At 50.2% G+C, this 26,387-nt stretch overlaps 1 long non-coding RNA gene across 5 annotated transcripts; it reads left to right on the top strand.

The window, feature by feature from the left end:
- The first annotated feature begins 1,470 nt into the window (after positions 1-1,470).
- Positions 1,471-26,387, top strand: LOC104651758 (uncharacterized). 5 transcript variants are annotated; one of them, XR_012513526.1, is made up of 5 exons: positions 1,471-4,107; positions 4,310-5,804; positions 10,533-10,708; positions 11,884-12,042; positions 21,819-26,387. It is a non-coding gene; the product is annotated as an uncharacterized LOC104651758 (long non-coding RNA). The 5 variants fall into 5 exon arrangements; XR_012513527.1 differs by lacking the exon at positions 1,471-4,107 and having other exon boundaries at positions 4,233-4,396; positions 5,689-5,804; XR_012513528.1 differs by lacking the exon at positions 1,471-4,107 and having other exon boundaries at positions 4,233-5,804; positions 21,819-23,431; positions 23,873-26,387.

Here is a 26,387-nt window from a genome sequence, read left to right as displayed (position 1 = left end):
TTTTCCTCTATGCTTATTATTTTCCTCAAATAGCCCATCTGTGAGGTAAAGTTTTCCTTTTTGGTCATGTCCTTTATTTTATTTAATTCCTCACTCTGGCAATGCTTGCTCTTTTTTTCTTTTTTTTCATTGCAAATGTATTGTATCTTGTATACATTACAACCAGGAGAACAAACTGAAAGCTCTGTAGGTATGTTCTGACAGTTAAAATATCTTGACAGTGTTAAAAAAAAAAAAAAATCAGGAGTTTAAGATAAAGCTAGTTCCACCTTGTCCTGAAAACCTGGATGATCTGGACTCTTTGGGTCTCTGTTCCCAGATGGTCCCCAGCAGGTAGGCCCAGGAGGGTGGCCCATCAGGAGTGGCACGATCCTTCCACTGGGCACGTCCCCTCCGCAGCCCACTGCACTTTCATTATCTGCCTGGCCTCTGAAGACGTTGGAGTTGATGACTTCCTGGAATGGATAAATGGGCTTTTGTGAGCTAGCCTGGGAACCAAGCAGTATGCTTGATATAATTTCATTGCAAAAGTGGTTCTCAGCTTTTAAAGTAAGCAGATGTTTTAAATATCAGCCATACAAATTTGGGAATACTTAGCTTCAGCTAGAATGTGTGTGTTCTCCATGATGGCCTGTGTCTCATGCTTTTCCTGTGCTGTATATTGGGTTAGCACTTAGTAGGTACTTATAAATCATGTACCTCAGAGGGTAACCAAGTACCTATTGTCCACCAGCTCCCAGGCAGTGAACAGAAATGCCATCTCGCTGTGGATTGGGCCTGTCAGTTCTGCCTGAGACCATATCACTGCCAGATTTATCTAGAACATCCACTCTAGCTCTAGATGACAGAGATTGGAATCTGTCCCTTTCACAGCTCCCCTATCCGAAAAGCGAGGTAAAGACCTAGACCCTGTTGAGTTGGCCCTAAAGAAGAAACAGGACAGGGAGGTCGGTGTGAAGCCTGCTTTCCCGGCTGTTGCTTGCCGAACTGGAGTTTGTGGCCGGTACACAGTGCTTGCATTCCACACCCTGAACAAGGGCGGGTCAAAGTTCAGCTCATTCCCTTTAAAGAAAAAAAATTCTTTGTCTTTGGCATTTCGAAGTTTTGACCCAAATCAGTCAGAGGTCACGGAATGCTCATGAAGTCTGGAGAGTTTGTTTAGTTCCTGAGGCCGGTAGCTGCTGAGAAGCCAAAGAGAGCCAGCGACCTGTTGGGCTTGAGTTGAAGCCCTGTCTTTTCAAGTGTGCGCTGGCCTGGCCTCCCCAGGCCTCCGAGGGTGAGCAGAAGGAGCCAGTACCTTTTCCTCACTCCCAAGTTATCTTTGCTCCCTGAAATCAAACACTGTATGCAGCACCCTGTAAAACTGCTTCCTTGTAGGCTTGAGCGTGCTTGCTAAGTAAACATCCTCCCATGTTTTTGGAACTGAATTCATTTCTGCTTCCTGGTCATCCCATTCGGGTTTTTCTGTTCTCAGCGCCTCGTAGAATCAGGTTAATAGAAGGAAGACCTAGAATTGGACAGAGGCACCTAAAATGACTGTTTTAATCCTGCCTCCTCCAGCCTCCTCATATAACTGGCCGTTTTCTGCACACTCAAGTTTCCGTCTTTCAGCTTAAAGCCCCCTTCCCTCCGTCTCTGTACAGGAAAAGCCTCTTCCCTCTGTCTTGCCTATTAAATTCTCCACTCCTTAAAATGACTCCACATATGCCTGGGCCATTTTATTCAAACCACCGCAAAACCAAAAACCCTAGTTTTCCTCTAGTCATCAAAGCCGTTATCAGCGGGATCATGGGAAGGAAAAGATTTAGAGGGAAAATGAAACAAAGCCTTGCTGAACTTAGTAATGTTGGCATAGTGCTTTTTAAGTCACAGTTGGTCCTTGCTGCACCCCTGAGATGGGGACTTATCTTTGCAGGGACTCAGCTCAATTTTGCTGCAGTCATAGACTACAGTCGGCCTCTCTGAATTCTGTTGCTATGTAGGTTCCTTCTCTGACCCTGCCTGGCTTTCGCTCTGTCTCTCATGACTTATTTGCCTCTTCTCTCACTTCCACCCACCCGTAACATCCCCATCGCCATGGCAGTAAGCAGCCACGTCACTCACCAAGTTCATGGGGTGATGGGCCAGCTCTGTACCAAGCCTACTTCCCTCTAGTTCTCCCTCCTGAAGGAGGAGGCTCCCTGGCAGAGCTCAGAGCCCTTTGTTTATTTGATCCTGGGCTCTTGGATAAATCAGGAATGTCCTGACATGAACTTAGGCATGTTTTTCTTCCATGGAGAAGGAAACTACGGCAGATGAGATTTAAGTAAGCAGAGGACCATTCTGGGGGACTTGCTTTAGTGCCATCAAGTCCACGTTGCTTTGGTCATCAGACAAGTAGGCGACTTCTTTATTGGCATGCTCAACCCTGGAGCCCAGAAGGTGTGAATCTGAAGCACTTTCCCCCCTGCTGGGAGCCTGGCACAGATACTCTAGTCTTCTTTTAAAACTGTGTAGTGTCATGCTTGTCTTCCAAGTGGTCCTCCTTTCTGCTGGATGAAACTTTGGCCCAGAGTAGTTGCTTGAAGAAGGCTGCCTGGGAAGCGGATATGGGATTAGGTGGCTGCCTGGCCTCACATTCTCATTCATCTTCCTGAAAAGTGCAAGGTTCTTGATGTGATACACTTCATGAGTCACCTGACCCAGGACCTGAATGTATCACTCACTTCTGGTCAAGTCTAGGCTCATATGGTACAACTGGTTGTCAGGAACCTTTCTGCATTCTTTTGATGTAGCATTGTGGGAACCCGACACTCCCTCGGTCTGTCTGGGTATGCAGGGTCTAGTGGCTTAGCATCTCGGTGGTTCCTGGAAGCATTTTTGGGTCTGTGGGGAGGGGCAGGAAAATGTTGGGAGCTCTTTGCTTGCCGCAGTGGAGACCTGTGAGTATCCGAAAACAACCCCACTCTAGCTCCAGAGTATTGGTGAGCCGCCCCTCCCTGGAAGAGTTTCCAGGAGTGTCGACATCCATGCATGAACATTGTGGAGGGGTTTGGAGTCGGCTGGTGGATGCTTATCTTGCTTTACTGCCCATGCTGGAGAGGAGAACACAGTCATTGGCTACTTCAGGTCCAGACTTGGCTGTTGTTCTGTTTTGCTGCTTTTCATGTTGTCAGAAAGATCTTCTTGGGAACAAATGACTCAGCAACCTGAATCTCTGAGACTGTATGGCCTAAGTACCTTTTGAAGAATAATTGAACGTATCTAACAAGGCCCTAAAATCTTCGAGCCCAGGAAGAATGGAGATCCAGATTGGTTTTACTTGGATTCTTCAGGCTGAAGTTCAATTTGGTTTTTCAAATTCCTGCCCTGATAGAAGGATCTCATTTGTGGGGCAGGCAGGCAATGTTTTAATTATGCTTTTTGTCCTTAGGAAATTCCAGGGATAAAAAGGTCCTGGTTTGTGGCCAAAAAAAAAAAAAAAAAAAAAAAAAAAAATCAGAAGTCAGCTATGGCTGTAATCCTGGACTTGTCTGTGGCACAAAGAGTTAATGGGACAGTGGTCAGGGTGAGGAACATTTTTTCTCAGGGCTGGAGAAGCCCATATGGCTCAAGAAAAGATGTTGCAACATTTAGTATGGGGCAGCCCTGTCTGGGCGCTGTGGGCTGCCACTCAAAGAGTTAAGCTAGTCTTATGCCTGGGAAGCCCTCAGGGAAGGAGTGAGCCTGCAAGGACAGGGACCTCTATGCCCCAGAGCAGTGAGGTGCAGGAGGGGTGAGGTGGAAGGGGGCGAGCTGAAAAGTGTGGCCAAGGAAGCAGAGTGTAGGCCCAACTTTTTTTGCCTTGTTTGACCAGCCTTGGCACTGCCCTCCGACTCTCCAGGGGAAAAGCTGCAGTTCTGCTCTTGCAACACAAGGAGCAGACTGGAGAATTTAGATCTGCGTCACAGAGCTCAGAGAGAGAGAGAGAGAGAGAGAGAGAGAGAGTGAGAGAGAGAGAGGGAGAGAGAGAGCAAGCAAGCTCCGTCGATAGGTCTGCTAGCAACAGCCGTGCTGCAGCAGAGAGAGAGAGAGAAATCAAGAAACAAGTCATAGCAACACCGGCACCAGGTTCTGCCAGCTCACTTGGTGAGCGTTGAGATCTGTCGGGGCCAGAGGCCTCTGGGTAGCCTAGGCTAGGAGATGACACGCAAGGTGGCACGGGCGGTTCCCGCGGGGAGGAGGTGGGGTGGTGGTGGGGGGCAGGGGTGGGAGCAAGAGGTTGCGGGGCAACAGTGGAAGATTTGATGGGACCAAATTCTGGAACATTCGGGACTGCGGCACCTTACAGCGGGACCGAGATTTGGGTCTGCGCAGGCGACGATGGGTGGTCCGACGGGCTTCAGGACTTGATGGCGTAACCCCCTTCTTCCCCCACGTATGTATTTGCTGGGATCAGGGACACTGTCTCTGTGTATGTGGGTGCTCTGTCTTTCTCACCTTCTTTCTCGATTTTTGCTATTTATTTCTCTGAGGGAGGGTTTTTTCCCACTTTAATTTCTTTCCCTTAGTGTCAGCTGTTCAAGCCTGACCGGGGTAGAGAAGAGAGGAGTGAACCATCCCCTGCTTCCCACCTGACCTCTCAGCCTTTACCCTATTTCCTTCTAGTGGACAGATAGACTGGTTCTCCAGGTTGTTTGGGTGTCAGCGTCCATCTGTCTGTCCGTGCAGGTCTTACGTGTAAGGTAGGGGAGTGAGAAGTGCCGAAAAGACAGAGGGACAGTTTTTTCCCAGGGGTTGCCTTATTGAAAGGTCTGGCCCTGGGAGTCTGAGGCTTGTGGGGAGCCGAGTGGCCAGGGTGGGGTGTGGGCTGGGAGAAGTGGGGTAAAGCTGGTAGGTTTGTCACTGCGTAGTTGGGAAAAGTGGGGAATGGTGACGCAGTCACTGTTGCATCTGGTTAGGAGCTCTTGGGGGACAGGTAGTGAAGCTCCTGGGGCCTCTGCGGCCAGCTGAGAGGGGTTAAGGATGAGCTGAGAAGGGAAGCTAGCATTTAGAGATTAAATGTCATCCTTTTGGCGTTGGAAAGTTGTTTACCTTGCGCTCTCTGTGTCTCCATGTTGGCTCCCTTCCAGTTCACATGTGATGGCCTTCCCTGTACTGCTGCATCATTAACTAAGTGACTGAGCTGGCCTTCCATTGGCCAGGGGAGGGCTCTCCCTCCAGACACTTCCTCTGATTGGTGGGTGGGCCAATGGCAGGTGAAAAGCTTTTTGTGATTGGCTCAGGGCAGGGTATCAAATCCGAATTTGCATTTCACTTGCTTAAAGGGGAGGGGGGAGAAGCCCAGCAGCTTTCTAAAATCTCTTTAGGGGTGTGCGTAGGCTCCTGTGTCTATGCCTGCTTTTGACTGCCCAGTTGAAGCCTCTTCCTATGCCTTTTAAAATTTCGTGCACTATAAGGAAGAAGAGCTCAGGGCTCCCAAAACTTTATTTAGAGGGAAGAATGCTAGGGAGATGGGTGTGCAGAGGGTTGACCAAATTGGAAGAAAATATTTATCCTGTAGTTTGGTGTTGAAAAAGGAAATTTTCCAATCAGCCACACCTCAGTGTTGCGGCAAAATAATTCTCGGCTCCCCTGGAAACGCATGGGCAAGGTAGGGCAGAGCTGCTGCTGCTGATACTGCCACCACCCTGGGCTTCCTGCTGACTCTGGGCTACTCCCTGGGGACAGGAGATTTGCATTGACGTCCGGGGCTGTCCAGAGGCCCATAGGAGCCAGTTGTGAGCTGAGCCCACTATGGAAAAGATCTACCTTCTGGAAGCTACTGCTACTTGGTGCTTGGAAAGGTGAGGATGGGGGACTGACCCCAGGAAATTGCTTGGAAACTGCGTATTTGGTGGGATTTCCAGAAAAGTCAGTGGGAGTTGGGTGGTTTGGATGCCCCGGGTTAGAAAGGTTTGTCAGTCTAGGGAATGAGGAGAGTCAGAGTAAAACTAGGGCAGCAGGCTGTTCACCTCTGGTTGGGGGAGGGAGGCCTCGAAAAATCAGGGTCCCTGCTCTCTAACCTGTCCTCGTCGCGGGTCTCACGTTTGTGGGGAGGGGGTTTACCAAGCGCTGCGCCATGCGCAGTGGCCCCCACCCATGACTGCGCATCTGGGAGCGCAGTGCGCCCTGGGTCTCTGGCCTAGGACGAGCACCGCCCTTCTTATTACATAACTCAGGGCATGGCACGCGCCTTCTCGGCCCTTCCTTGCAACCCTACCTTCTCGATCCCCAGGGCCCACAGAGCTGGGAAGGGTCTGACTCGGGAGCAGTGGAGGATTGCAATCCCTGGGAGGGCTAACTCTTGTCCAGTTAATGGCAGGAGCTAAGCTTGAGGACAAAAGTGGTTTTCTAGACCCATCTTGGTGAAGGGGCTGCAGAACTTTCTCTTCTGAATACCCCGTATGCCACTATGGCCCCTAGGGCCTCTCTGGTGGAGGGGGTGGCACCCTTCTTTCACTCATGTCCCATCTGATTTTTGAGAGGATGTTTCTGAAGGAAAGGATGTTTTGATTATGGGGGGCTTGGTTGGGAGGCAGTTTTGACAGTTTACGCCCCTTGTCCCTGGCTTCCCCTCCTTTTCCTGAGTGGGTTTATGATCTTTCTGGACTCCTCTGATGAGCTGCCATTTTGGAGCCATTTCTGCTGGTCTCCGACATGGTGGCGTTGGTTTTTCTGTCCTGCTGTGCCAGTTCCGCAGAGTGGGCGGGGGGCGGGGGCTATGACGGAGGAGGGGAAGGGGGGGCAAAAGCACAGCAGAGGCGGGCGCAGTGGTGGCTGCCGCAGTGAAGGTGGCTCCAGGGGCAGAGCCGCCCAGTCCCACTCTTGGACACAGTCCTGGGTGGGGATTCAGGTGGAAGGTGTCTGGGTAGGGGCTCACTATCTGGGCCCAGCTTTGCCAGAGTGTGGGTTTCCCATGTCCACATCAGCCTGAGGCTTGGAGTAGTTAGGAAAAGCTGAGTGTCTGGGTGAGAGTGGAGGCAGAGGCTCGGCAGCTCATCTCAGACGTGTGAGACCCGTGGTTTGTGTTCCCCAAATAGGCTCTGTCTCCAGCCCCCTCCCCGTGGGGACAGGGAAGTAAGGTCCATGGCAGCATTGAGGATCTGTTCGGATGGTCCTGCCTGCTTACTGTTTTTCTTCTCTGTTTCTCCTCCATGCCCCCTGCCAGTGCCATGGTTCCAGCTGTAGTCCTCTTGTGAGGCTCCCCGCTGCCCATTCCCCCTCTCTCCGGGCCCTTCTGCGTGCAGCGGCCATCTTGTCTTTCTTTTGCTCAGAAAGTTAAAATGGTTTCTCATCATTCCCAGAGTAAAATTCCTTTCCTTTAGCGTGAGGTTCAATGCTATCCGTAACTGGCCTTAGCTTTCCTGTACAGTCTTACCTCTCTCAGCTTCTCTTGGTGGACCACAGGTTCCAACAAAACCAGGCAGCTTCCTTTTTCTTGCTTTTCCTATGTGTTTTCACGAATGATGTTTTCCACGCCTTCTCTCCTCTGCGTCCACCTGTGGCAGTCTCACTTTCTCCATGGACCTCTCCTGATTGCCTTTGCAAGCAGCAGTTCTCATAACACCCCCGCCCATTCGGCAGAACTTGCACACGGTCTGTCCCTTTTTATGGTACTCTTGTTTTGTTATGATTCTCTGTGTATAAGTCTTATGTCACCTATTAGATTAGGAGCTCTAGGAGGGAGGCTAAAGAAAGGAGAGGGAAAACAAATACCTATTTGGTGCCTTCTGTTTGACAGATACCATGTTAGGCACTTTTCCTCCAGTTATTTCATTTCTTTCTTTCCATAGCCCTGTGCGGAGCGTCCCTGGTCTTCCAACGTCTTTACATTTTTCTTCTCTGAACTCTTGTTTACAAGATGCCTGTTATGAAGTAGATCCCCAAAATGAGTCTATTTAAGGAATTTTGTAAGTCCCTAATGCTCTGTGGGAGTTTGGGTGGTCAATCTTATGTCCATGGTCTGGGTAACCTAGCTGTTCCTTGACACTGTCGTTCACTTTCTCCTCTTCCTTTGTGGTCAGGTTCATTCAAGATGATGGGTGCTTTTTTTTTTTTTAATTTTATTTTTATTTTGTAGCTGAAATTGATGGGTTAACTGACTCAGTTATCCTGGTTGCCTTCCTCCTCCAAGAAGAGGGAGAGGTGGAGTGGGGTATAGCAACTTCAAAGCCAGAATAAGCTCCAGAATTAGAGAGCAGGGAGCAGAGACACTGGACTTGGATAGACCTAGGTTTTCATTGTGATCCTGCCTCTTCTAAGCTGGGTCACTTTAGACAAGTCATATGATTTCTCTAAGTTTTCGTGTCCTCGGTCAGTGAGTTGGAGCCACTACAACTGTTATACAGAAATGCCTAATATATTGGCAGCAAATAGGTTCCCATCCCTGCCTAGTGGTTTATCAGGGACTTCAAAAGGGAGTGTAGAGGGGGCTAGAGAAGCAATGGGGGTGATGGGAGCTCCTGTGCCCTAAGTGGTGTCACAGCAAGGGCAGGGAGGAGGTAACTTAGGCATTATGCACCTGAACCCTGCAAGGCGGTGCCGTCTCCCACCCGGCGTAAATACCCCTTTACTTCTGCATCAGGAACACGCTGTGGGCACGGAGTTGTGGGGGTTGGTGACGGCAGAGGGAGGGTCAGTGAGCCTTCCTCGGAGTCTTCTGGTGGCAGGTTAGTTTCCCTTCCTTCCGAATCTCAGCAGTGGCTGCTTGCTTCCTGGTGCTGCTGAGTCCCACGGGAGGGGAGCTGGGCACCCTGAAGCCCCTCGTCACCAATTCGGGGGCCGCGGAGCAGAGAGTGACGACAGCCAGTGAGTCGTCAGTCGACGGCAATGGGGACCCTGGTGACGGCTGCTTTGTTGTTTTTTTCCTCTTTGGAAGATGACTCAGTGTATCGGGAGCCGGGAGATGGAGCTCTCAGCAGAGTGGCCAGGATGTTCTGTCAACATGAAAGCTGCAAAAACAGCTTGGGGCTCTGAGCTGATCCTTAGCCTGGGGTCATTTTCAGGGAGGACTGGACAGCGAAGGCACCCGCTGCCCGGGCATCGGGATGGGGGCGACACCAGGTAGCTCAGCAGGGCTCTGTGAACTCCTGCATTTAGAGTCTGAAAAGAAAATTACAGCTGTGTGTGCTGTTAGGTCTGAGTTTGGCAAATAGGGTCATTTTTTGAGTTCTTGAGTCCCAGAAGACAGACGTCTCCCCAAGAAAGCCCTTTGGGATTTCTCACTGGGGTTGTTTGTGACAGTCTTGGTGGTCACTGCCTTGAACCAAGGGCCAGTCGCCTCTCAGGGTGGGCGCGGGACAGAACGACCTCAGGGCACGCGGGCGCGCGCGGACCCCGGAGAAGCCGGCCGCGGTGGGGCTGCGGCGTCTTCAGCGTCCTCTGCCGCGCGGCCCTTCAAGATGGCGGAACCGCCCCGCCGTCGGTGCGCCAGAGGCCGGCTCTCGGGCAGCCTGCGTCAGCCTCCCCGCTCCTTACTGACCCAAAGCAGAGCTTCTCTTCTCCCCTTCATCTTCCTCATTGTCCTCTTGGGTGAAACAGTGGGCCTTGCGCACTTGACCCTCTTAATTTCGTTTGCGTCATCATGGCGGCCGCGGGTTCTCGGCGTTTCTCGATGCCGCAGCCCTGCGCTGGAGGCGCGTGATCCCCGCCCCGCCCGGCCCCGCCCGGCCCCGCCCCGCCCTTTTGCGGCCCAGGAAGAAGATGCGCCTCCACCGCCGAGGAATCCCGGCCAAACCGTCCTCTCCTGTCTTTCCTCTACCTCCTCAGCCAGAGTGTGGGGCAGAGGGGCAGGCGATTGCGTATAGGGACGAGGGACAACCTGGCCGAAGCCCCCTCCCTCCTTTCGCCGGGTACTGTTTTTCAGTCTCCTGCTTTCCCGCTGATGATGCTAGCAATGACATTTGTCACTGAGCACCTCCTCTTCTCTCCAAGGACCTCCCAGCGTGACTCATTTGGGATCTCTGGTAGGAGTGGCTCCTGGGCCTTGGGAGCCAGAGCAGGACACGGAGATGTGACCGGGTCACATGAGAGAGTTTAAGCAGGACAGGGGATGGGAGCCAGCCGTCCCCACCCAGAGCGCAAAGGCAGACCCAGCCCCTTCGTGCCATGTTTTGCACCCAAGTAGAGAGCAGCTTGACCTGAAAATATTGTGTGTATTTGGACATTGGAACCTTTCCTGTCTCTTTTTTTTTTTGTCCGAAGCTGTGTATATGATAAGAGCCTGGATTTTGAGCTTCAGGCAGCTCTGTGGTCTCTCAGGATCGTTTTCTGAAAGAGGTGGTAGGCAGGCCCTCCTTCATCAGACTTTGTATCCTCTATTACTGCCCTTTGTCCAGAACATAGGACCCATGCCATTTTGCCCAACATTGTCTTGTTTCTGTCATTGGGTGGTGGACAACACCTGAGGGTCATCATCCCACAGCCACATACTAACCCTAGATGGGACCCTGGTTGGGATCTGCTCCATTCATTGCTTGGTTGGCTCTGTGAGCTGAGCCCACCTGTCTTCCTTTCTTTCTTCTTCCTCACAGAGAACTCAGGAGAATGCAGCTTGCTTTGTGAGTGGGTGACAACCTCTTGGCGACTCAGGCTCAGCTGAGGATGGTGCCAGTGTGCCGGAGACAGCCGTCATACTGCCGGATAGAGTGGCTCACTTGCATGTATTTGGAACAAAAAAAGGAGATGCCTGGCAGCCCCACACTCTGCAGTAAGTATTCGTCTGCATTCTTTTACATTCCTTTATTTCTTCGAACATCAGAAATGGATAGATGTTTATTGAGCCCAGCCACCTGCTATGCCTTCTTCAGTCTTCTCCCACACACCCCGCCCTTAGTCCTCCAGAAGAGAGGACTAGATTGATATTCTCAGGCTACTGGATAGCTGCAGAGAGGCTAGAATTTGCTGTTCAGCCCCCACACATCCCCCTCACATTTAGGAGAAGTTGATTTTCCCTAAAACGGAGCCAACAGCCTGTGTCCCTCAGTGAGGAGCGTTAATGGGCTGCCTGGAAGGACCCTGCGTGCCCTCACAGCCCCCGGCCGGGAAGTGAGGCTTCCCATTGGCTGGCAGCGGGAGGATGGTCCTTGCCAGCACCTAGCATGGTTCTCTGCCAAGTTCTAGCTCCACATCTCCAGGCTGGTAGGAACCTAGACTATATATAGCATCGTGCTAAGCAATTCTTATCAGACGTGTCTGCCCTCCCCTGTGGGAGTGGAGCACTTCTATCAGAGAACCAGAACCTAGAGAGCGTGAGCCATCTCCAAGGGCCCTTTAATCTGGGAAGGGGTGTGTGTGTGTGTGTGTGTGTGTGTGTGTGTGTGTGTGTGTCTGTCTGTCTGTCTGTCTGATTCAGGGCTGCTTACTTCCCTCCTGTATTTCAGATGCTGATAGATTGAAAGGTCATGCTAGATGAGAGTGCTGATGTGGGATGAGGTGCAGGAGGTGCTGATAGCTCTCCAGTGGATATTGAGCTTGAAGGGAGAGAAGCTAGGGGCATGTGATGTAGCTGAAGGTACAGTTGTGGCCTGTGTCAAAGACCAGCCCCTGCTTTCTCTTCCTGCTTTCCTGTTTGCCATGCTTTACCCAAGCATGTCTTTTGACCTCCCTTTTCCTTTTTTTGGACCTCTTGCATTCTCTGCCTTCCTCTACCACTTCCTCCTCCCTTTGATTTTCTTTAGGATATATGAGGGCAAACTCAGTGACTGGCATCCTGGATCTGTGTCTGCTCTCCATCCTTACCCCTGTTTGGGGTTTCTGGAGTTCTGGCTGCAGTTGGGCAGAGAGGGCTCAGCTGTCCTTGGAAGGAGTTTTGGTGGTGGGAGAGCATGTTGGGTTGGCTGGTTCAGGGCAAGATGGGTTGGCTATTCCCCTTTCCTCTCATAGGTGCTGTTGAGCCACCAATTTTTGTGGTTTTGTAACCACAAGTGCGCTGAGTGATGTGACATGACCTCAGTCTTGTCAGTGAATCATCACCAAGTTGCTTATTGGAAACCAGACGCAGCAAGCAAATAGGATTTAACCGCTCGACTACCTGCCTCCCAGGTAAGTCCAGCCTGGGCTGCTCCCTCTCGCCTTCCCCCAGCCTCATTCCTTCCCATGAACACCGTTTTTCTTATTCTGCGGGGGAACCTCAGACGTCTCCATTCAGAATCTCCCAAACAATTGTTCTCTTTTCTGCATTCTCCTCCTTCTGGCTTTTCTGTGAATGGGGTTAGTAATGAGCACAGGACTGGGGGCAGGATGGGCAGCTGAAGTGGTCGGGCTGTGCGGATGTGTGGGAGATGGCTGGTAGCATTGCTAGGTGTGGCAGCTGGCAGAGCATTTGGGCCTCCCACAGTAAGTGAATAGAAACTCTCCTTAGCTCCAGCATCCAGCAGGAGGTTCTGGATTTAACCCCTCAGTAATCCTGGGAGTCTTCCTGGGGCCTGGGGATTCTCTTCCCTGTGTAGTCTGAGAGGATGGGCTGTCTCACTCCAGATACATTTTGCCTTGGTCGGGCTTAGTCTAGGTTGGTGATCTGGAGTTTGAACTGGGCTGAGCAGTGAGCTTTAGGACTCTTTTTCTACTTTGGGGGTTTCTTTCAATGAGCCGCTTTCTGCCTCCAGGACTTCATTACCTTTGCCTTAAAAAACAAAATCTCTGGTCTAGTAAGCCATTGCAGAGCATCTCTAGACATTTGACAAATGCTTTTTGTCTGCCTCACTTGTTGCTGGTCATAATAATAGCAGTGGTGATTAAAAATGAAAAATGATGACGGCCTGCAGAATGGGGAGGTCAGTTGTGTCACTGATACAATTCACAAAGCAGATTCCTGGTGCCTGCCCATCACCAGGAAGTCTCTCTCCTATTGAGTAGATGACTACAGCATTCTTGGCCAGTAGAGCCAGCTGGAACTAGCCAACAGCAGATTGGTCTGGGCCCTAAAGAGAAAAGGAATGATGTTGGGTAATTTTCGGAGGCACCTACGGGATCCTACCTCTGGCCACACAGTGGTCACCTCTCTCTGTTCATGTGTCACATTGCGGGTGGAGGTTCCTCTTCCCCATGCTGCTCCCGTCGCTATCCAGGGAAGACTGGCCAATTCTGCTTCCTGTTATCTTCATCTTCTTCTCTGTGCATTTGAGATGAGTCTCTAGGTTGGCTATGAGCAGCCTGAAGGATCCAGGGCTATTTGAAAGAGTCTGGTGTCTCTTCTTTTAAGGGCTCTGACAGGTCTCAGCCCTCCAGTAGTACTGCAGTGATGGATGGCAGGGGGTGTTAGAATGGAGAGATACCGACTTGGGTGCTGCTGGGGAGACTTAAGAGGAGTGAGCCAAGGCCCTCAAGTAGTATTGGCTAGAGTCTGGCCAGCGCTGGCTGTAGGGCCGGAGCCAGACGTAGCTCCTGGCTGTGCTTGGGAGTCTCAGCCCTCACATGTGCGGTGCGTCCATGGGCATAGTTCTTGGTGACCCCCACTCCCATGAATAGCCCTGTCCTTGGTTAGATTGGGAAAACCAGGGTGGGAAGTAAAGGCGAGGTTGGTTTTGCTCCTGGTCATGCAGTTGTCTCTGTGGCCTCTGATGTTTCCAGAATTGGGATTGGTGTTTCCCTGCTGATTTTCCTATTTTTGTCCCTCATCTGCTTCTGTTCCTCCTTGCTCACAAGCCTGGGTTCTATAGACACGACGTGGGGCATTGTGTGTTGCCAATGAGGCTAGCAGAACAGTTGGTATCCCCTGAGAGAGGGGCCAACATATCTGGCACTTTTTTCCTTACCTTTGAATTTCTGAGGTCTGGGAGCCAGGAGGCAGTGTGGGGCCTCTCCATCCCAGATCTAGCAGAGGTTAACAGAGCTAGTGGCTCTGGAGCCGAGGTGGTGTGGCTTGGCTGGGAGTTGTGGGGGAGAGGCCCTGCCAGGGGCCCTGATTGGTCAGCACCTTCTCTATTCCATTGAATCCTGGTCCGATCAGTGCTTTGAATTGTTTAATGCATATCTTGGCGCTGTCCCCTGGCTTGAGTGTCCCTGAGGTTGCAGCCACAGCTTTAGAGAGGATCTGTACCTTGTGCTGGTCACTTTTTTGGGCATGTTGCCTCCCTCTGATATATGTAAGAGATACCACCCTTTCCCACCAGCCGGCTGTCTGTGGGAGGCCCTCATTTTGCTTTGCTTTTCTGAGACTTGGAGTGACTGTGAGGGAAGCACAGACTGAGTTTGCTTTCTTACTGGCTCCTTCCACAAGAGCTTCTCATGGGCTGATAAAGCCAGAGAACACCTCCAGGGCCCCACGGCCTATGCAGAGCTCAGTGCCATAGTGTCAAGCCTGTCGGGGTGGAGTGGGGACACAGGGGCAGATAGAGCCATGTGGGGAGGAGATATCTGTGGTTAGCTCACAGGAGCAAGCCCAGGAGGGTGTGGGAGGACAAGTCCAGTGCTTAGCCGGGACTGCCTGTCGTGGCCCAGGATGGATGTGTGCATCTCCCGTGAAGGATTTGCATCTGAGTGCCTGGTGCTGAAGGCAGGATGGTGCCCCGATCAGGGTCTGTAATGAGGCCTGAAAGTATGAGATGGGCATCAGAGTTGTTGGTCCCTAAAGGGAAACTGACCTTTTTTAAGGGCCCTCCTATCCTTATCTGATTTCATCCTCAGAACAACCCTATGACGTAGGAGTCACTTCCCTTTTATGGTTAAAGAAACTGATTATTAAGTGACTTAACCCAAGGTTATACATTTGGTAAGTGAGGTTGTTGAGATTTAAATCCATGTACTGTTTATTCCAAAGCCTCTACTTTCTCTTTACTCTTTTGGGCTGAAGTCAGACATTTTTTGTGAGCTAAAATTCTCAGAGGACTGATGTGAACGATAGTGAAAGGCAGACACCCAGAGGAACTTGCCAGTCACTGGGGATGGTTGTGCCACATTTCCTTTGGGGTAGGCAGGGCAGATGCAAATGTCCTTTGGTAGCCATGGACTGGCAGAGCTGCAGTACATGGCATCCGCTGCTGTGTACGGAGCCTCTGCTGTATGCCCGGGACTGTGCTAGGTGCTGGAGATGCAGAACTCGACAAAGCCAAGTTTCCACTGTTGTGGGGCATACGTTCTAGTGTGAGGAGACATTATTCATAGTGATTCTTTAAAAGAATTCAGATATGTACAGGATAGACATATATGGAGAAGATAGACATATATGGAGATTGGGGAGGGTCCAGATGATGGTCAGAGGGATCTAGAGACTCAGGACTTCAGACACCTGAGGCCACATCAGTTACGCTTTCCTCCAGAGAGTTAGGACTAACACAGACTAACCCCCTCTTTTTTCCTAATAACTAGGGAAATCTGTCCAGGGTCCCCATAATAGCTTACAGGAGCTTGTCGTGAGTCAGGGATCAAGGTGGAGTAGATGTCAAGCCCTTTGGTCTCCAGAAGTCTGGTTTTCTCCTGTCTGCCACGGTTGCCCTTGGCCTTCTGCCTCACGCCCTCCCAGGCACCAGCTGACTTCTTTCCTCAGCCTGGTCACTGTGCCCCATTCTTGTCCATGCAGCACAGGGAAATGTGCAGGTTAAGTCTTTGCCAAGCCACTGGTCAAACATTCCTGCAGGAGGCTGGTTCTGAACTTAGCCTGTCCTGCGAGAATGAGCCATCCCCAGAGCTAATGATCATGCGATAGGGAAGGGATGGGCAGCAGGCAGAGAAGTGGCCTGTGCCGGATGCTTGGTTGAGCTCTGTGTCTTGAGTGGTGGAGGCAGGTTGGTGGTGCTGGGACAGGGCAGGCATGTGTCATGTGTTCAGCGCATGGGCTCCAGGGCTCGGGACTTGTTTACTTGGTGGAAGAGGCGGTGGCCCTATGGAGTCAGGCCATGTGATTCTTTGCTCCTTGGCTGATCGTGGACAACTGACCACCGGGACTGCACACACTGCCATCTGCTGCCAGGGGTCTGAAGTTGCACGGGAATGAGATAGTATAGTTAGGGGTGCTCAGGGAGGAGGAGGGTCAGGAAAGTGGGGTTTATGTTGCTCCATGCTGAGGAGTCAGTAGACCTCGATTCTTGTCCTAGCTCACTTTCCTCCTTTGAGCTCCAGTTTCATTATCTATGAAATGAGGCGATGGAACCAGAATCTCTTTGGAGGTTCCAGCTATATCCTGGGACCTCCCTGGATGTTCATGGAAATGTTTCTTAGCCAACAATTCAGGATGAGGAAAACTAGGCCCAGGTTTCCACAAGAGAAGGCGAGGGATCTTGATGACCTATCTCAGAGCAGCTGAAGAGGCACTGTGGGAATTAGTGTGGGTAGGTGGGTGGAAGGAGGTGGTTTTTGAAGAATCTCCCAGAAGTGGAAGCAGAGGGCTGGAGGTTTCGTGAAGGTGTCGATGAAGATCCACCAGGTGGCTGTGGGCTTTCCCTGGGGGGCTTGTTGGAGATAGGGCATGTGGGAGCTGCTGGGACCTCTTGCTGTCCTGCAGGGGGCTAACCCGAGAGACCCTGCTCTAGAAAAGAAGCTCTGTCCTGTCTGGCTCTAACCCTGGAGAGAGAATGCTGCTGTGCAGATTGAGGAAGGGCAGCTGTTAGAGGGTCTGTGCCCCTCGCTGTCAGGAAGTTTTCCTTTATATTTAACCTTTTCTTTTCACGTGTTTTTTGAGGCCCTCAACTAAAGTATTAAATTTTAAAAATGACAATGACAAAAAAAAAGAAAAAAAAATACCTCGGAGTCACTGGTTCCATTTTGGCTTTTTAGTCTTGAGTCACTCTTAAAAAGATAGCAAAATAAAACACATGTGGGAAAGCCCAAGGTCTCAGGCCCAGCCAGGCTGGGGCTAGGAGTGGCTGGGACTCTGGCCTGGCTTCCCCATGGCAGTGTTAGTTCCAGATGTCCACCACTGCTCCAAGGCTGTGTGGGTAGGAGCCCCTGGGGCTGAGGGGGCACGTTGTGCAATCTGCTGAGCAGAATATAGAGTTTTAAAATAGCTACATTTCTCCAAGACACTATCTGCTTGCTGCTTTGTGGGATGTTTACCTGGGATTAATAATAGCTGAGTGCCACCCCACTGCCAGTATGGAATAGCAAACAGCCATCTGGGCTGGGACTCAGACAGGAGAGGAATGGAGTCATAACCATCGTATCAGCTCACATAATTCTCACACTTGCTTGCTCATCTGGTCCTCACACAACCCTGAGAGGATAGGTGGTCTTATCCTTGTCGTTGGCGAAACTGAGCCGGAGAATCAGTTCTGCCAAGATCTAACTGGTCGCAGCTTGTTCTCGTGGATCTCCCACCCAGGTCTTCTGACTTCAGCTGTCATTTCCCTGGGTTCTGATTAGTGGACCAGGGATAGGAGTAGGGGAGTGGAGTCTTCAGCAGTTTCCTTAATTTCTGAAGGCCTTAGAGGGCCTTTCTGTATGTTGATAGGGAAACGAAATATCAGCATGTCCAGGTCTCCAACTCTTCGATTCTTTAGACTTTTTGGAGCTCTTGTGAGAACTGGCTTGCACTTCTTGGCTGGGAAGCCAGCCACTCACCATGTATTCTTGGAGAGATTTCCTGCATTTGGAAGCTTCTAGAATATGTAATGCATCAAACCACTGTGACATATCTGTATGGCACCTCACGCCTGTGCACACAGGCATGCTTCTGCTGAGTCTAACTCACTTAGAGATGAGGCCCAGTGTGGGGTCTTTGAGATTTTTCCAACACATTTGTAAGAGATGCCCTGAGCCTTGCCCAGCGTGCATGTTGTGTGTATGCTACCTGTTTGTTGACTAATGTACAGTACCTGCTGGAAGCCTTGGCTAATGTACAATGTAAAGTAAGGGACTAGAAACAGTGGCTTCAGCTCTGAGTGTCTGCCTCATGATTGGCTTGAAAAAGCATGGCTTACTCACAGAAAGAAAGGTGGGTAAGCCCTACTGACTCACGGGTGTCAGTTTTCCTTAAAGACAGAGCATAACTCCCACTCTTAATAAGGGCTGCTGAGGCAGAGTACTAGACAGCAGGACTTCTTGGCCACTTAGACCTCTGAGTGACCTTTATTTGAATAGACCCAGAACTCATATGAAGGTGGAAATAATGGTTTATCTTTATTTACAGCTAATTTAGCCACGATGGTTTAGGCTTTTTTGGGGGGTCTTCCTTTAGAACGATTGAGGCTGGACAAGGGCAGTGTAAGTATGTGTGTCTGAATGTCTGTCCTTTTGCATTTCCTGGACACATCCTTGGTTCATATAGAAGTGTTGGGGAATCCACAGCAGAATTGTTTGAGTGAGTGAAGCCTTCTGTAGCTTCATGTGTGAAGATTTGTCATGTTGGACCCAGTTCATTCTGTTCACCTGAAGGATGAAAAAGAGAATGGGCAGAACTTACAGCAAGGAAGGTAATTTGGGCTGGACTTCTGGGAGAACTGTGCATCACCTCTGCTGAGGGTTCCTGAGGAAACATGAAGCCTCTTTATTTGAGGTAGGAGACTGGGTGTGCTCCACAGGATCCTCCCAGTCCTGAGTCTGTGGCACTTCGAGATGGTCCCTGGTTCAGCATGAGGTGTGGGTGCCAGGATCTAGAGGAGGTATCTCTCTCCATTTTTGCCTTCTGCCTTCAAGGCAAGCCCAAGCTGGGTGGAATTGAGGAGATGCATGGGCAGGGTGCACTAATATGGGCACTGAACCTGGAACTTTGACCTCATTTCCCTTTGCAGAGAGAACTTCTGGCACCAATCTTACAGGAACTGGTATTATTTGCATATAAAAAAAGAGAAAGACACGTTGTCCCTCATGTTTTCCAGCAAAGAGCCCTGAGCTGCTCTAATCCTATGGCAGAGAGGGAAGAGGGCCGTGTGGAGGACACAGGGCCAGACATGGTTTGCCGGGAGGAAGGTAGGAGGTGGGAGAGGAACATCTCAGGGCAGGCCCTCAACTCTGGGAGCCACAGGCATTGCCTGCTATACTAAAGGCACAGGGATGTGTTCAAATGGGCATACTATTTAGAGGTAATCCACAGTCTGAAATAAATCAGTTAATGGCTAAATGAGAGTTGTATTAAATATGGAAAATCATATATTCTTTTGTGTCATCACCACCTACAGATTTAGCATCAAAAGGCCTGACAGGCTGAGGACAGTGAAATGGGTCCTGTCTATAGGATGATGCTTATTTATAGTGACTTTTTTCTCTTTTCATTTCTATTTCCCACTCTTTGTTATTGCTTAGGTCTACTTGAATATTTATGCAGTTGTGCTGTTATTTCCTTGGGGTACCATTCTTCCAGTGTCATTGGCATCAATCAATGTGTGACTTTGATTTCAAGTGTAAACAAACCACTGGCTCACACAGGGATGAGCCATCTCTAAGACAAGGTCCCCAGCAGCTGCCTGGAGATGCCCTTCCCCCGTAGACCTGGACTGTTTCTCAGCCAGATGCCTGAGATGAGAGTCAAGGGTGTCCTTGCAGGGACCTGCTCAACCCCACATCATGTGTCCTGCTGTGAGGGGTGGTGCTCACACATGCATCTTCCAACCTTATTAGCTGGTGCTGCTTTTCAGCTTGACCCGAGGAGTGGTGTTGGAAGTGAGAGACTGTTCATCCCCTGCTAGGTAAGAAGGGTGCCAGAGAGGAGAGGCGCTGACAGAGAAGAAGGGAGCACAGGCTTCTGCCTGCTAGCCTGTCTCCAAGACAGATTAACTTTGTGTTAAGAAGCAAACTCATTTAATCTTTTGGCCCTAATAGAAGTTATTTGTATTTTCTCTCCTTCTCTCTTTTCCCTCCTCTCTCTCACTCCCTCTCCCTCAACTCCCCAGCCTCCAAAGAATTTAATCTGCTGGACAACAAACAATACTGTTATAAAACTTTGAAAACAAGAGGGCGCGGCCTCCCTGACAAGGAGAAGAGCATGCCGGGTAATGGCCTGAGGGAGCGTGCCAGGCCTGAGATGGAGCCGGGCGAGAGCCCAGTTGGCTGGGTACCTGGGTGCCTGCCCCTGCATAGCCCACTAGCCGTGCCATCCCCAGGCCAGAGGGGAAGGAACTGAAACAAAAGCGAGGGCAGAGAAGAGCTTGAAAGGGGAAGTTGTGCATGTCCCCCTCTCTGTGATCTGATGGGAATGCAGTAGACTGTGAAACTTCCTCCTCCACCTCTTCTCCCTTGCCCCTCCCACCCTGCCACCCTCCTTCCTCCTCTCTCCTCCTTCCTCCCTCCTTTGTCCTCCCTCCTCTTGCTACTCACTGTTCTTGAGCCTGGCAGACAGAGGTCCTGATAACAGAATGAGGCTGGACTAGCACTGTAGGTGCAGCTATCCGCTGGGCCAGTCAAAGTGGAAGGAGAGAAAGTGGGCTCACAGTTGGCTTTGGACTCAGACCAACCCTCTGTCTGGCCCAGCCTCCCTCCCTTCTGTTAGGGAACTGGAACCACGTCACATCACAGGGTGTGCCCAGTCCATGTGTGTGGACCAGGTGAGTGCCCAGGTCCTGGGGAGAACTGCCACTTGGAGGTTAGTTCAGGAAGCACCCTGGGCTTCCTGGTGCCCACCTTGGGCTGTGCTCTGTGGAGGGTGTTTGATGTTGAAGTGCTCTCTCCTTTGAGATGCTGTGCTCTATCTCCAGGGAGGAGCAGAGGCTGTGCTGCAGAGGCTGGGGCATGCCTCTGGAAGAGCTCTTGGGAACAGGAACATGCTTCTCCCAGCCAGAGCAGGCATGCCATCTTGTGAGTGTGGTGCTTGGTAGGATACTGCATCTGTTAGTTACTTCTCTGTAGCTGAAGGAGGAGGTCATCCAGCTCTGCCTGGGGGAGGTGAGGAAGCTGGGCTTTGGGGCGTCTCACCATAGTTTCAGTTTAACCTGAAACTATGTGCTTTTTAGTCCATTTCCACTGAGTCAAGCAGATGATTTAGGAATGACCAGGGAGCAGTGTTGGTGGTTTGCCTTTGGATCTGCATTAGTTTGGACCCATGAACTGTGTGGTGGGCATTGTGTTTGTGTAATAGACCATTGGCATAATTTTTCTTCTTGCAGAAAGCACTAGCTTCCTTGAAAGCAGTTCAGCCATGCCCATCTTCCTCCACCAGAGCTAAGCCCTTCTCCTGGGGGAACACGGAGACATCCGGGCTTCAGTCTTTATTCCATTCCTCTTCCTTCCCTTTGCCCTCCACTATCTCCTCCTGTCCCCCCAGCTCATCCCAGGGGCAGGGTAGCCTTGGTACATCCTTCCATCCAGCCAGCAGCCCTGACCCAGGACCCCCATGCTGGGACTGAGGCTGGGTTTCTTGTCAGTAGTGTTAAGGGAGGGACAGAAAACTGAACTTTTAGGAGTGCGGCTGCCTAGGAACCTAGATCTCTCCATACCTCTGACCCAGGGGAAGCCAGAAGAACTGATGCTGGGTCCACGTAGGCTTAGAAGCCTGTTACTTATTGCCTTGTTACATGAGTAGCAATTTGAGGGGCACCATGGGTTTGGAGGATGTGATTCCCACACTGGGACTCAGGGCCTGGGAAATGCAGTGGTCTCTGGGTTCTGAGTCCTCCTTTGAAGGCCAACCTGCCAGGCAGGAAGAGCCCGATGGAGGTTTCTGGGGACTTTGGGCCAGCCAGTAACTCCATGCTCCCTCCCCTTCACCCTTGGCCCCTCATGCATATACCCTTCCTTTTATCACCCTTCCCTCTGATTCATTAACCACAGCCCCCATCCTGATAGCTAAAGACACAATGTCCAGGCTGCTGCCTAGAATGACAGGAAGCTGGGCTGGCCTTTCAGTTTATACATGCAATGGCCTGGGACTGTCTGGAGGGCAAGACATTCTCCTTTTTCAAAAGAGCCTTCCCCAGGCCCCTCTCTCACCAAGATGAGCTCTTCCTCACTGCCAGGATCCCTGAAATCAACATTCCCAGAGGGAAGAAGATGGCCATCTGGGCTTGGCTTCCGGCTCCCCCCATCTGGCTGGAACACACGTCAGTCACGTAAGTAGCTGTGACTCAGCACCCAGCGCTGCCTTGGCAGAACCTCCCCACGTTCTGGATTTGCACACACCGTGGTAGCGCAGCACAAGCTAGCAGGTTTAGGCATCTGGGGGCCAGGGTCTGTGTGTTCAGTGGCTTTGCTTACAGGATTTCATAAGCAAGGATTCCCTCACCTTCCCATTTTCCTCCCATTGTTATTTTTTAGGTACCATGCTAGGCTTTAAAGACAAAGCATCATTTATAGAATGAAGTAGAAGCTATCTTTGCAATCTCCAAACTGTGTTAACCAACAGCTATAGATTACATTTAACCCTTTGATGTGTTTGGCCTGCACTGGTGGTTGTTTTTGTTTTGAGACAGGGTGTCACTCCGTAGCCCGGGCTGGAGTGCAGTGGCACAGTGCCAACCAACCTCTGCTTCCCGGGCTCGGGCAGTTCAAGTACCTCAGCCTCCTGAGTAGCTGGGATTGCGGGTGCCTGACACCATGCCTGCTAGAGTTATTTTAATGTATCTTTTACATGCATTTACACAAAATATGGCCTCTCTAGGACACTGTATTTCTGCTGCATGCTGTTGCTGCTTTTCTGTCTCAGGTTTCCTGCCCGACTCTGAGCATTTGAATGAGCTGTGAGCAGTCTACTTCAGCCTCCTCTCCTTACACATGAAGACGCTGAGGCCCATTCAGGGCAAGTGGCAGGTCCCTGTTCTCAGAATTAGGGCCGAGCAGGTATTAAAACCTGTGTGTTCTCATTCACTGTGTGCCCAGGGAGATGAAAACGCCCTGGCGTGAGAGGAAGCCTCCGGGTAGAATGTGGGCACAGAAATGGACCAGGATGGAGTATAGCTCCACACCTTTTCCCTGAATGGCAGCACTCACAAGACTGACATGCCCACCCTTCTGGATGGGTGGTTTTTCTCCCCAGGCAGCCCTGCTAAACCTTTCACTTTCAGCCAGTTTGTTTAGAGTCCTTAGGCTGAGGCAGATAAAACCCATCACCCTCCTTGGATGGCAGAGCTCTCAGCAGGCTGGGGTTTTCATGGGCTGCCTTTTTACAGGTCTAGGTGGCCTTCTGGCATGGTGCCAGTGAGAGCAAGCCTCTTCCAGCCCTTATCAAACTAACCGGCTGCTTCCTAGTAGGGAACAGCCACCAGCTTGTTTCAGAGAAGAATCATTGCTCTGCTGACTCCGAGAGGAGAAAACTGGTTCTGTTGGGAAGGCTTAGACCTTTATCCAGTGGAACTGGAAAGGCAAAGGATTTCAGTACTAACATGACTTTTTCTCCACTTCTTCCTTTGGAGTGTTTAATTAAAGTCATGCATTGTTAATGGCTTCTCATCTCTTCCAGAGAGTTAAGAGTTAAATTTTAGAATCCAGGAGTGGGGACCCAGACTCTGGCTTCTGTTAGCTCCCTCAGTGGCAGTGGTCTCCTCTGCTATGTGCAGCCCCTCTGCTTGACTCCGGATGGTCCCTTATGGGCTGCAGGAGAGACATTAACTAATGACACTGACGACCAAGCGAGGTAAGTGGCCTCAAGAACTGGAGGCTGGCAAGGACAACTTAACCTTCTAGCAAGCTGGGCTAGACCTAGGGAAGCTTTCCTGAGCTGAGGGCAGGTTGACTGGGGTTCCCTGGAGTGGCGGTGGGTAGAGGCGGGGCCGAGGGGCGGTAGCTATGGGAGGGTGAGAGAGAGTATTCCAGAAGAGATAACAGCTTAAGCAGGGCCTCTCGATTGTGGAAGGTGGTGTCTGGATCACTGCGGGACACCTGTGTGAGGGCTCATAGGGAGGGGTTTGTGGATGCTGGCAAGTAGAAGTTGATAAGGAAAAGTGTGGCCGAAATGAAAAGCAGAAAAGAGAATCTCATCGAATCCCCTCAATTTACAGGATTTGGACTCCTAGTAATAACTGTCCTTAAACACTCACTCCTGACCTTACAGCCCTCGCTGTTTCCTGGTTAACAGGGCCCAGGTGTTGGCTACACGTGTCATCACTGACAGGCCTTGTGTGCAGATCTGCCCCCAGCTCTGCCACCTGTGACTGAGGCTGGTCAGTCCCACGGTGGGCCACAGAGCCTGGCGCTGGTGTCAGAGTCACTTGCTGCAGGCTCATGTTCAGCGTCTTTCCCACGCCACAGCCATGCTGGAGAAAAACGGCAGAGGCGCTAGAGGAGGAGAACAAAGCAAGCTGCCCCAGACCACCTGGCCTTCGCGGAACCCAGATCACACTCCCCTCTCTGCCCAAGTATAACCTGTTGTGTAGTCAGTATGATCCCCCTTCAGTGCAGAAGTATTGCCTAGGAATTCCCTGCCCCACCCACCCTGTTTTGTTCTTAATGAAGTTCAAGAACAAAATGAGATGATAATCAAGTTATGGAGCAGGCTGCAGTGGGTACAGGGGCAGGAACACAGTCTTTGGAGTTAGATCTGAGATCTGCATTTATTGGTTGTGTGACTGCAGACAAGTTATTTAGCCTCATTAAGGATGAGTTTCTTCTGCAAAAATTGGAATAATTCCTGCTCCATACGACTGCTGTGAGAATGAAATACCACAACTTTTGATGTTCAAATTCTATTTTTTACTTCTCCTTCTAGTGACACATACTGTTATTGCCAGGAACCATAAAAATTATAAGCCTGTGTCTAGAGGCCTGAAGAATTGGTAGGGAACCTAAAAGATACATTTTCTATTCTGTCTCTTTTTCTCTTGGTTATGGTGTCAGAGGAAATACACATATTTTTCTTAGTTTCAAACAACCAAAAAAGATGATGCAGTAAGGAGATGGGAAATCTAATTTCAAATACAGTATGCAAATCTTATTTTCAAGCAGATTTTGAAAACAAAACACAATTCTTTTATGTTAGAGGATTATCTCCTTGATACAATTATAGGGTACCGGTTTTTAAAGTCACATCAGAGTTTAAATAAGATTGCAAATTAGTAGGGTCATATTTGAATGTTCTGATACTTACATGGGGGGTAGGAAGGAGGTACACATGCTCTTCTGGAATGAGACACATCGAAGAGTTGCCCTAGCCAGGTGAGGCTCACCTTTGTGCAGGCTGGAGCTTCATTCCACCCACAGGCAGGTAGGGTGCTTGTGACCTGATAAAGTAAGGTAATATATCTGGAAACACTTCGTATACTGTGAAATACTGTGCAAATGCAAGGTAGTACAAATGTAAATATTAATGCATTTTCGTAATTTTGGCTATTTCATATATATAATAATTTGTAGTGACTGGCTGTGGATTTAAATAGAATTAACCTAGAATTAATGAGTTTTGTATTTCTCTCATCTACTTGAAGCATCAACTGTGACTTTCATGTTACTTTGCACAGCCCTGTGTAACCTCCTCTATGCCTTTCCCATGGAGCACTGTGTCATATCACAAGTAGAACGGGAAGAAGACATTTCTCCTCAGGGCAGAGGCTGGGTCTTCCGATTGAATCACCCATCTTTTCTTCAGTGAGATCCTCTTCTTCTGGAAGCTGGTTTCACATGGTGGCTTAGATTTTTCCATCTTTGTATCTAGCACCATTTGAAATCAGTGTTTTAGGAGTAAGAATTGCAGCACAGCCAAGGGTGGACTGCAGAGGAACTGCTGCTCGTGGGACTGGCTCCTCCTCTCCTGCCACTTGAGTCTGTTCAAGAAGTCCAGGGAAGAACTTGAAGAGCAAAATACACTCTTGAGTTTGTTGGGTTTTGGGAGGGGTGACAGTAGGGGAGGGGGTTGTGTTTAAAATAAACACAGTGGTTTGCGCAGGGGCAGAGGTTGTGATGCTATTTCTTTTGACTCCTAGCAGCCGTCACCAGCACGAATGTGTTGGTAGGGCCTTTGGGTGTGTTGATTGTCATATTCCGTTGGGTAACAATGTATTGAGTATTGTCACGGGGCAGAGGAGAGGGCAGTACACCTGGAGGACCGTTTCGTCCGCGTCGGCACTGTCAGCCCACTCAGAGGATGCTCTGGAGTATTCAGCATCCATTGCAGGGCACCCGAAATCAGACTTGCCACCTGTACTGTCGAGGTGCAGACCCTGGGAGCACCACTGGCCCATCTCTTACACAGGCTGACCGATTTCTCCTGGTGTTCAGAGTCTGTTTTTGTCTAGCACCATTTGAAATCGGTTATGATGTAGGGGGAAAAGCAGCAGCCTCGAAGCCTCATGCCAAGTCTGGCCAGCAGCAGCCTGTGGTTTCCTGGAAGATGGATGGGCACACAATGGGGAAGGAAGATCACGCTTTTCCCTACTAATTTCTTTAACTGCATGTATGATACATTATTGCAGAGGTAAGAGATAGTTTAATGGATTTTTAAAAACAAATTACTATCATTTATCTGATGTTCTCAGTTGCATTTTGCTGAAATGTAGTACTGCTATAAATTCTATAAATTGGTTGCTGTTGAATTACCTTTCTATTGAGAAGTCTGTTCATGCATCCTGACCTTAATAAATACTATGTTCAGTTTATCA

The sequence above is a fragment of the Saimiri boliviensis genome, chromosome 14, assembly GCF_048565385.1.
Source record: "Saimiri boliviensis isolate mSaiBol1 chromosome 14, mSaiBol1.pri, whole genome shotgun sequence".
NCBI classification, from domain to species: domain Eukaryota; kingdom Metazoa; phylum Chordata; class Mammalia; order Primates; family Cebidae; genus Saimiri; species Saimiri boliviensis.
This window is presented reverse-complemented; position numbering and strand designations above follow the sequence as displayed.